Below are 11484 nucleotides of genomic sequence, written 5' to 3' on the forward strand. Positions count from 1 at the left end.
TCAGGAAACCACATGACCTCTAGTTAAAGAGAATAATTAGATGGTGGACACTGGAACTCGTGGTTAACTGAGTGGCGTTTGTGGTTCTAAAGCAACCCACCATACCACAAAGTTAATCGTGAGCGGTGACCCCAGGTCCGGCTCTTCCAATTGTCAGGTTCCTTGTGTAATTTCGTTGGAATTTTTTGGAGAGTAGCAAACCGATAGATTTTTGAGAAGTTTAAAATCTATTTAAATAAAAAAAAATGATGTTTCAAATTTTTTCAACTTTTGGAAAGGTCGTTTTGGAGTGAAAAACGCTTTTTTGAATTCCAATTTTTAAAAATCTGAAACAATAAAAATTAACCAACTGATGATGGATAACTGTTAAATGGCTAACAATGGATTTTATAAGACTAGTGCGGGCTCGTAGGTGCGTGCCAGTATGTGCAGCTTCGTTCCTTCTCTCTTGTAAACAATGACTGGATTGGGGCATTGTTTCAATTAGATCGGACCAACCGTATCATAAATGGCCATAATTTGGGAAACATACTCAGGTCCCCAGCGTCAATTGTGACGTCATATCAAACGAAGAAGAAGAAGAATTGTGATGCCCCCCTCTCTCTCTCCCCACCTAGTCTCGCCCCTCCTCTCTCCCCCTCTCTTTCCCCCCCTCTCCCTCCCCCTCTCTCACCCCTAGTCTCGCCCCTCCTCTCTCCCCCTCCTCTCTCGCCCTCTCTCTCGCCCCTCTCTCTCGCCCCACTCTCACCCCCCTCTCACACCCCCTCTCCCGTCTCTTCTCTTGAATTGTGACGCCCTCTCTCTCACCCCCTCTCCCTCCCCTCTCTCGCCCCCTCTCTCCCCCCCTTCTCTCGCCCTCCTCTCTCTCCCCCCTCTCGCCCCCTCTCGCCCCCCTCTCTTATCCTCCTCTCTTATCCTCCTCTCTTCCCCCTCCTCTCTCGCCTCTCTCTCTGTAAATGTATTCACAAATGTCTACCAAGCCCAACAATTAATTCAAACCTTGGGTAAAAAACAGCTTTCAAACCTTGGGAAACACTTGGGAAACAGCTGAAACGAATGAAGAACGATAACAAACCTTGAAAAGGCACATACTCAGGTCCCCAGCGTCGATCGTGACGTCATACCAAACGAAGAAGAATAATAATTGTGATGTCAATCGTGCAAAAAATAAATAAATTAATTAACATTAATTGTGACGTTATTCGTGATGTCGTAGCACCGTGTCCTGTCATTGGTTGACAGACGTTATTGATCATTATTGGTTGACAGACAATATTTTGGTCAGCCTGGTGTTGGCGCAGTGGTTAGGGCAGCGGCTTGGGATCCAAAAGGTCCTGAGTTCAAGCCCCGTTGGGCCACTGAATTAATACACCAGGGGGTTGACTCAGCCTGTCATCCTTCCGAGGTCGGCGAAATGAGTACCAGTATACTGGGCCGGTGTATAACCCAGTTAAAATAGGTGTACCATATCCCTGTGTCGTAAGAGGCAACCAGGGTTGTGTCAGGAAGGGCATCCGGCGTAAAACATGTGCCAAATCACTATGTGGATCATACGGATGATCCGCTGTGGCGACCCCTAACGGGAGCAGCCGAAAGAAGAAGAAGAGAGAGACAATATTTTGGTTGTTATTGGTTGACAGACATTGGTCATTGTATCACGTTATTCTTTTTATTACTGCCAATTATTGTGCTATTATTATTATTATTATTATTAATATGTTGTTACCATTATTCTGAGATAGCTTTGGGAAAAAAATGGCATGATAAGGAGGAACGACACTTCAGCTGTGATGTATACACCTTTCCAACACTGAAAAAAGCAATAAAATGGCCGTAACTTGGGAACCGCTCGTCCGATTAATATCAAACCTTGAAAAGGCACATCTGCGGGTCCCCGGCAATATTCCTGGCAAGTTTCAATCAGATCGGATCGGTGGTTGTCGAGAAACGGCGGTCGCAGACAGATACACACACACACACACACACACACACACACACACACACACACACACACACACACACACACGCACATCACACTCCACATGTTTCGATTTTTCCTGCCCATCACATCACGTGCCTTCTGGTTGAATGGTTTGCATTAGCAGGAACAATCGTCTGGGTAGCAGATGGATGGTTGTTCTGTGTGGATTATGCGGTTTTACCATGTGAGATATGATCTGCAGCGATGCTCACCATTACAGTCAGGAGGTGCCTTTGATGTTTAAACGACTAATGTGGGCATCATTGGTTGGATATTTATTGATATGCCATCCTGCTGAGGACAAATGAGCCCAAAATTCAGATAGGCAGCTCCGTTTGTTGTTTAACTGATGTTGACCATATAATCTTTGTCTGTTTCATAAAATCACCAGACCGAGGCCTCTGTGTTGGAGGCGACGCTTTGGTGTGGACTGGACGCTTTGGTGTGGACTGTATCCAATGGTGATCGGCGGAGTGCTCGTCACACTCCACATGTTTCTTTATATATATGTGTATGTATATATATATATGTATATATATATATATATATATATATATATATATATATATATATATATATATATTGTTATGGCTGTGGAGATTCGCATTACACCATAAAGGGCCCTCAGGTGAGATATCTCCATAGGTACATGTGTAGTTAGCCCAAACCCATTGTATAGAGGGAATTTATGTGATCCATCCGGGCTGCGACGCTTTGAGTTAGTCCTTTTTCTTTTTCTATCTTTTATTTCAAACAAACAGCATCTCAACAACCAAGCCATCCCCATCACAGCGCCAACCACACTACAACCATGCCACCTCCACCATCTACGCTACCAAATCTTTGCCACTACGTCCGCTTCCGAACGGCAAACAAAGGCGCCAAGGAGGGAACTGCGAGGATGCGCAGGTTTCCCCGCCTGTTTCTCCCGTTTGACTTCCCCGCGCTTTGGAGTGGAGGAGGGGCGATGCAGGTCAAAGGTCAGAGGTCATGTAAGGGAGGGGTCTCATTTTGGGGGAATAATTTTCTGGCCCAGAGCCAAAAACTGACTCCCCCGGCCCCTCACGTGGCGGGGTGGAGGGAGAGCGTGAGGGAACGCCCTTTTCGGGAACCCTCTCGAAGGAAGGTAGAGCCGAGAACAGGGCGGGGCGAAGGGCGGAGCCCCGCACTATAAAAGACGGACACGGGCGGGGCGCTTTGTGGCCTCTTCCTCTTCCGCCTCATCCTGGACTCATCCTCGGACTCTCTGGAAAATCCTCTATTTCTCTTTGCCGACGACTCCACCCTCTGCCGTACCATCTGTCATCCCTCAGACCGGCAAGCAGCAGCTTCTTCACTCACTGCAGATCTGGATAAAATCACAAACTGGTCCAACACGTGGAACATGTCTTTCAATCCAGACAAATCTCACACTCTCACTATGTCTCTTCGAAAGGACCGTTTACAAAACCCCCCCATCCACTTTCTCAACAATCTTCTGGAAGAAGTCTTTTCTTTCAAGCTTCTAGGTCTCACTATCTGCCATGACCTTTCCTGGGAAAGTCACATTTCCAACCTTGCCTCAAAAGCCAGTCGCCGACTAGGAATCCTCCGTCGTGCTAAGTCCTTCCTCGGCCCTCTTGAGCTCCTGACCACTTACAAAGCTTTTGTCTGTAGCCTGATGGAGTACTGCTCTCCCCTCTGGGCTGGTGCTCCTGCCTCCCACCTTTCTCGGCTTCACGCTGTCGAAACCAGGGCATTTAAGATCATCGGCATCTCCCGCAATGAAGCTGAGTCTTTGGGCCTCTCACTCAATCACCGCAGGTTGGTCGGTGGTCTTTCTGTCTTCTCCCGACTCCTCTCCAGCCTTGCCCCCCCTGCTCTCTCTAGGATTTGTCCCCACCACATTTCCACAGGGCGCTCAAGGTCTGCCAACAACCCCCTTCTGGTAAAACTACCAAAATCACGAATCACTGCTCATCTTCACTCTTTCATTCCTCTTTTTTCCCGCCTTTGGAATAAACTTCCTCACTCTATTCTTTCCCATTCTTCCCTCCAGGCTTTCAAAACAGCTGTTCACCACCACCTCTTATCTTCCCCCATCCAAATCCTCGATCTTTTCTACCCCCGATAATCCACCCAAGCCCACTTCCTTCATTTCTCCTGCTTTCCTTCCTGAAAGTCCCTGAAATGTCCATCTTCTCTTCGCCATGTTCCCCGTCCCATCCCCATCCCTCTCCCTTCCACAGTTCACCTAATGTGTCTGTTCGCCACTGTTTTGTCCCTTCCACTCCCGCCCCTCTTGTCTCATGCCTCCTTGCTGTGAGTTGTGTGTTAGCTCTCATACGAGCCTCGACCAAGGTATACAAAAAAAAAAAAAAAAAAAATTATCCTCTTCCGCCTCATCCTCTTCCGCCTCATCCTCTTCCGCCTCATCCTCTTCCGCCTCATCCTTTTCCGCCTCATCCTCTTCCGCCTCATCCTTTTCCGCCTCATCCTCTTCCGCCTCATCCTCTTCATCCTCATCCTCTTCATCCTCATCCTCATCCTCATCCTCTTCGTCTTGGCTGGTGGTCTGGTTGGTCTTCAGTTGGATTTTGTCGAGAGTTGGTCTTCGGGAAGAGGTCCTGCGCCTGCGGCTTGTCGAGCGGCCCTGTCACGAAGGCACGGACGGGAGATGCGGCAACGCCAGTTGTAAGGTGGACCTGCGCGTCCGGACGGGGAGTGCCGGAGAGGGTTCGCCGGCCGCGAGAGAGATCGGGGCCAGGCGCGACCACGCTGACGGTCGTGGGAGAGGGACTCACCAGCCATAAAAGGAAGTCGCGACTTCTTTCTTTCTTTTCCTTCCTTTGCTTTTTGTATAAATGTGTGTGTTGGCGCCGTCTGTGAAGTAGGACTGCGTAAGTGTTGCCGTGTGTCGGTCGTAGTCCGTTGTCGCTCTGCATTTGCTTTTGTTGCATGACTGTTTTAACTGTTATATGTGCATTTTTGACTGTATGGCTGTATATACGTGCGTGTGTGTGTGTGTGTGTGTGTGTGTGTGTGTGTGTGTGTGTGTGTGTGTGTGTGTGTGTGTGTGTGTGTGTGTGTGTGTGTGTGTGTGTGTGTGTGTGTGAATAAAATGCTTGCTTGTTGAACTGTTCCCGCTCTGCTTCGTCTCTTTTCCTTTTTTATTGACCCTCCATTTTGCATCACGTAAGGGGTTCGTCGTGGGTGCAACATCCCGGTAATTAATCGGAACCGTCAAGGCCGACGATAACACCGCTCGGTTATCACTGTATCATGGAACGGACCGCTTAAGCGGTTCGTGTCCGGAGTCGGCCTGTGTTGTGGTACGAGGTAGGTTGGGGATTTAGTGAGCAGGATGGCAGGATTCAGCGATGTGTGAGTTGTGAGGTGAGTACATGATGAGTGAGTGAGGCCAGCGGGTCTGAGTGTATGGAGTGATTGTGGAATGCATGGTGCGATGAGTGATTGCAGGGAGAAGTGACTCCCGCCCAAGGGACCCCGGGATCAGTGTAGAGTGAGTTAGCTGGGGTAGTCAAATTAACAAAGATGGAAGTCGTTTTGCTGTTGGTGGGAGTGTAGGCTCGATACCTGTTTTGAAGGGTGCAGGAGCACAATCGACGCTGGGGTGCAGGAGCCCTGTTGACGGGCTGGGAGCGTGGCTGCGAAAGGTGAGTATCGCTGAGTGGGTATCCCGGGCACCGGGCTAGTCGGCCGCGGTAGGCCAAGGGCCCATGGGGGGCCGGGATAGCGTAGTGGGCACGGGTGCGCCCGCATGATGCGGGGGCCCGGAGCGCCATTAGCCGCGTGGGCAGTGTTGTGGGCACGGGTGACCCTCGGAAAGGGGCCTGGGAAGCCAGCCTGCCACGTGAGTGTTTCAGGGGAGTCGCCAGGGAGGGCACTCCCCGGTGTTTAGGGAGCTGGTCGGCTCGGAGGCAGTGTAGTGCCCGGGGTGCCATAGCTGGAGAATCGGCAGAGGGTAGTGCCTGCCAAGGGAGTCACGCGTCCCAGCCACAAAACCGTGCAAAGGCACGAGGGAAAATTAGAGGGCGAGGCCAGAAATTTGCGAGGAAACCAACACAGGCGACGGGAATCTGGGTTGATAGAACCAATACTTTAAGCGAGAGGTGCTTGTTGAAAGCCCCGGGGTAGGTTAAAGGTTAATGGATAGGGTAGATTAGGAGATGTACCCCTCCGCACCATCCATCCCTTCGCTCTCGTTGTGGGCCGCTGGACCCACTTTGGGTTAAAGATCGCTGAGGTCTGGGGAGGCCATCCTGAGGCTTGAGTTGGGCCTCGGCGCAGGACGCTAGGCCTTCCTCATTCCCCTCCGGGAAGGGAACGTAGGGGTTGGGAGTAGGCTAGGAGATGATAGGTTAGCCGAACAAGGACGATAAAGGGGGTTTGGGGACGATTTATAGTGGGGAAGAGTAAAAAGGAAATAAAACAAAAAAAATTAATTGGGGATAAATTGGTTTTTACAAATTAAGGGAGTGGGTAGGTACAATAACAGGCAAAGGCGATAGGTTGGGAGGGAGACCGTAGGGTAGGTCCAAGCCCACCTTCCGAGTGGCCAGCACCACCGCACTCCCTCCACAACAAGGCAAGGAGCCGGCCAATTTCATCTGCCGGCTGTGTTTTACTGCAAGGCCTGTGCCGGCCCACTTCATCGGCTGGCTGTTTGCTGCGAGGCCTGTACCGGCCGGATCGTCTGCAGCTGTTTTCTGCAAGGCCTGTGCCGGTCGGATCATCTGCCAGCTGTGTTTGCCTGAAACGGCCTTGTTCTGCAGGCTGTGTTTGCCTGCTGCCTTTGCCATGCCATGCCCACTGCCCCTGTTCACCAGCCCCATTCAATTTTGCTTTGCCCCCCCCTCCGTTCATTTCCATGTGCGCCAGGATCGTTGTTGCAAGTTGTACGGACTGTCCTGTTGGCAGCTACAACACGGGCCTGCAGCGGCGGCCCGTGCGCCGGTTCACCGTTGACTGTTGACTCTTCTTCTTCTTCTTCTTCCTGCAGAGTCCATTGATCCTGGGCCATGGTTAGTGTAGAATTTGTAAGTTAGATGTACTTTACATATGAGTGCGCCCCCGGCATGTCTGTCCTCGTGCCGGCCATTTTATTTAAGTCGTCTGAGTGAGTGGGTTTGTTTTGTTAGTGACACGAATACACTGAATGTCGCACTCAGGGATCCGTAGGTAAAACGTATTAGGGGAGAATTACGCATGATGGAACACGAGAATTTGACGACTCGGGACGAGTCTGTAAAAAGGGGAGGGGGTAGTGTTGCGGCTGTGGAAATTCGCATTACACCATAAAGGGCCCTCAGGTGAGATGTCTCCATAGGTACATGTGTAGTTAGCCCAAACCCATTGTAGAGAGGGAATTTATGTGATCCATCTGGGCTGCGACGCTTTGAGTTAGTCGTTTTTCTTTTTTTATCTTTTATTTCAAACAAACAGCATCTCAACAACCAAGCCATCCCCATCACAGCGCCAACCACACTACAACCACGCCACCTCCACCATCTATGCTACCACATATTTGCCACTACGTCCGCTTCCGAACGGCAATCAAAGGCGCCAATGAGGGACTGCGAGGATGCGCAGGTTTCCCCGCCTGTTTCTCCTGTTTGACTTCCCTGCGCTTTGGAGTGGAGGAAGGGCAATGCAGGTCAAAGGTCAGAGGTCATGTAAGGGAGGGCTCTCATTTTGGGGGAATAATTCTCTGGCCCAGAGCCAAAAACTGACTCTTCCGGCCCCCGCACGGGGCAGGATGGAGGGAGAGCGTGAGGGAACGCCCTTTTCGGGAACCCTCTCGAAGGAAGGTGGAGCCGAGAACTGGGCGGGGCGAAGGGCGGAGCCCTGCGCAATAAAAGACGGACACGGGTGGGGTGCTCTGTGGCCTCTTCCACTTCCGCCTCTTCCTCTTCGTCTTGGCTGGTGGTCTGGTTGGTCTTTGGTTGGTTTTTGTCGAGAGTTGGTCTTCGGGAAGAGGTCCTGGCCCGCGGCTTGGCGAGCGGCCCTGTCACGAAGGCACGGACGGGAGACTCGGCAGCGCCAGTTGTAAGGTGGACCTGCGCGTCCGGACGGGGAGTGCCGGAGAGGGTTCGCCGGCCGCGAGAGAGGTCGGGGCCAGGCACGACCACGCTGACGGTCGTGGGAGAGGGACTCGCCAGCCTTAAAAGGGAAGTCGCGACTTCTTTCTTTCTTTTCCTTCCTTTGCTTTTTGTATAAATGTGTGTGTTGGCGCTGCTGTGAAGTAGAACTGCGTAAGTGTTGCCATGTGTTGGTCGTAGTCAGTTGTAGCTCTGTATTTGCTTTTGTTGCATGACTGTTTTAACTGTTATATGTGCATTTTTGACTGTATGGCTGTATATACTTGCTTGTCTGTGTGTGTGTGAATAAAATGCTTGCTTGTTGAACTGTTCCCGCTCTGCTTCGTCTCTTTTCCTTTTTTATTGACCTTCCATCTTGCATCACGTAAGGGGTTCGTAGTGGGTGCAACATCCCGGTAATTAATCGGAATGGTCAAGGCCGACGATAACACCGCTCGCTTATCACTGTAGCACGGAACGGACCGCTTAAGCGGTTCGTGTCCGGAGTCGGCCTGTGGCGTGGTATGATCGCCCGGTTGACCATTCGCGCAGGTACTTGGATAGATCGAATTTGGCGAGCAACCCTATCCTGCGCGGGTGGGCAATTGGCACGATCGTGGTGAGGTTCAACACCCACCCTTTACTAGCTCCCGGCGTTGTTCCGAGAGGGTCACGACTGAATTGTCCGTCCGGTGGGTGACGTGACGCGATTCGAGTTACGTGGCCGTTCACACGCCGGCGGGCGCGAATTCGCAACAATATATATGATGTATTAAATAAAGGAGGTATTCATATAAACGATAAAATAAAATACAATGAGGAAATAAATGTTAATTAATTATGAAACACTATAAATAAGCATTGCAATAATTTGTTGGTGGTTAATAGGATACACAATGCAGCATGTTACAATCGGTTATTGATGACAGTTTCAATATTTAAATGACAGTTTTAGTTGATTGTTAGATGGAGGTGCTGTGTGATGGACATGCTTACAAGGACATGATTTCAGACAAACTCACAGTAAAGTTGTGACTTGAGATGAACTTACAGCAGCAAAGTTGTGTGTTGAGACAAACTTACAGCAAAGTTGTGACTTGAGACAAACTTACAGCAAAGTTGTGACTTGAGACAAACTTACAGCAAAGTTGTGACTTGAGACAAACTTACAGCAAATTTGTGACTTGAGACAAACTCACAGCAAAGTTGTGACTTGGGATGAACTTGCAGCAAAGTTGTGACTTGGGATGAACTTGCAGCAAAGTTGTGACTTGAGACGAACTTACAGCAGCAAAGTTGTGACTTGAGACGAACTTACAGCAGCAAAGTTGTGATGAGACAAACTCACAGCAAAGTTGTGACTTGAGACGAACTTACAGCAGCAAAGTTGTGTTGAGACGAACTTACAGCAACAAAGTTGTGACTTGGGACGAACTTACAGTAAAGTTTTGACTTGAGACGAAGTTACAGCAAAGTTGTGACTTGAGACGAATTTACAGAAAAGTTGACTTGAGACGAACTCACAGCAGCAAAGTTGTGACTTGAGACGAACTTACAGCAGCAAAGTTGTGACTTGAGACGAACTTACAGCAGCAAAGTTGTGACTTGAGACGAACTTACAGCAGCAAAGTTGTGATTTCAGACAAACTTATAGCAAAGTTGTGACGAGACAAACTCACAGCAAAGTTGTTACTTGAGACGAACTTACAGCAGCAAAGTTGTGACAAGACAAACTTACAGTAAATTTGTTAGTTCAGACAAATTTGCAGCAAAGTTGTGACAAGACAAACTCACAGCAAAGTTGTGAGTCGAGACGAACTAACAGCAGCAAAGTTGTGACTTGAGACAAACTTACAGCAACAAAGTTATGTGTTGAGACGAAGTTACAGCAAAGTTGTGACTTGAGACGAACTCACAGCAGCAAAGTTGTGACTTGAGACGAACTCACAGCAGCAAAGTTGTGACTTGAGATGAACTCACAGCAGCAAAGTTGTGTGTTGAGACAAACTTACAGCAAAGTTGTGACTTGAGACGAACTTACAGCAAAGTTGTGACTTGAGACGAAGTTACAGCAAATTTGTGACTTGAGACGAACTCACAGCAGCAAAGTTGTGACTTGAGACGAACTTACAGCAAAATTGTGACTTGAGCCGAACTCACAACAAAGTTGTAACTTGAGACGAAGTTACAGCAAATTTGTGACTTGAGGCGAACTCACAGCAGCAAAGTTGTGACTTGAGACGAACTCACAGCAGCAAAGTTGTGACTTGAGACGAACTTACAGCAAAGTTGTGACTTGAGATGAACTCACAGCAAAGTTGTGACTTGAGATGAACTCACAGCAAAGTTGTGACTTGAGACGAACTCACAGCAAAGTTGTAACTTGAGACGAACTCACAGCAAAGTTGTGACTTCAGACGAACTTACAGCAAAGTTGTGACTTGAGACGAACTCACAGCAAAGTTGTAACTTGAGACGAACTCACAGCAAAGTTGTAACTTGAGACGAAGTTACAGCAAAGTTGTGACTTCAGACGAACTTACAGCAAAGATGTGACTTGAGACGAACTTACAGCAGCAAAGTTGTGAAGAGACAAACTTACAGCAAAGTTGTGAGTTCAGACAAATTTGCACCAAAGTTGTGACAAGACAAAATCACAGCAAAGTTGTGACTTGAGACAAACTCACAGCAGCAAAGTTGTGACAAGACAAACTCCCAGCAAAGTTGTGACTTGAGATGAACCTACAGCAGAAAAGTTGTGAATTGAGACGAACTTACAGCAGCAGAGTTGCGATTTCAGACACTCACAGCAAAGTTGTGACTTTAAATTAACTTAAGCAAAGTTTTGACTTGTGACAAACTCACAGCAAAGTTGTGGCGAGACGAACTTACAGCAAAGTTATGCCAAAATGTTTTGAAGGAGTTACCTATTACCCCACCCCCATCTGCCGTGTCACCTTCAATTATGCTAATGTCACCACCCCTTTTAACATGACGTGAAATATGGACAGCCCATCAAAGAATAATTGCAAATAAGCAGATTCTCCAGTAATTTATCATTGACTTTCATGCCAGTTACCTTAACTATTTGTCACCCTGTCATCGTACTTAAGGCTTCCAGCTCTTGACATGTACACACTGAAGTCGAGCTTTGTTCATCATTCGCTTTTTGAATGGGGTGGCTCTATGACTATTAAAACGCATTGCTATTGACTGCGCCTCTCCAGCGGCAACCAATCTGAAAGCACATCGTTCAGGTGTGGCATTTGGACCAAACAACGCCAACAGACGGGTTGCATATCAAGTAGTTGTTTATCGGCAAGGCGAATGTTCATTCATGCAATCATTCGCATTCATGTTGGTTGAGGAACCGTTGACACCATCACTATGACCTCACCCCCTGCAGAAGGCGTCGTTTTATCA

General features: G+C 48.7%; 1 protein-coding gene across 9 annotated transcripts in view; it reads right to left on the minus strand.

Moving 5' to 3' along the window:
* The window catches only part of LOC147008974 (putative mitochondrial transporter UCP3), an 88092-nt gene extending 76892 nt beyond the window's left edge, over positions 1-11200 (minus strand). The window contains exons 1-2 of one of the 9 annotated variants that reach the window (XM_085863672.1): positions 10927-10972; positions 10749-10803 (exon numbers count right to left, since the gene is read on the minus strand). The gene's annotated coding sequence lies outside the window, so the exon portion shown is untranslated. Of the gene's footprint in view, positions 1-9260; positions 11116-11140 lie in introns of those variants that run through there. The other 8 variants (XM_085863666.1, XM_085863671.1, XM_085863674.1 and 5 more) reach the window with 8 other exon arrangements.
* Positions 11201-11484: the final 284 nt, after the last annotated feature.

This window comes from Eptatretus burgeri, chromosome 18 (assembly GCF_056783735.1).
Source record: "Eptatretus burgeri isolate ZD-2024b chromosome 18, Ebu_testis_v1, whole genome shotgun sequence".
Lineage (NCBI taxonomy): Eukaryota > Metazoa > Chordata > Myxini > Myxiniformes > Myxinidae > Eptatretus > Eptatretus burgeri.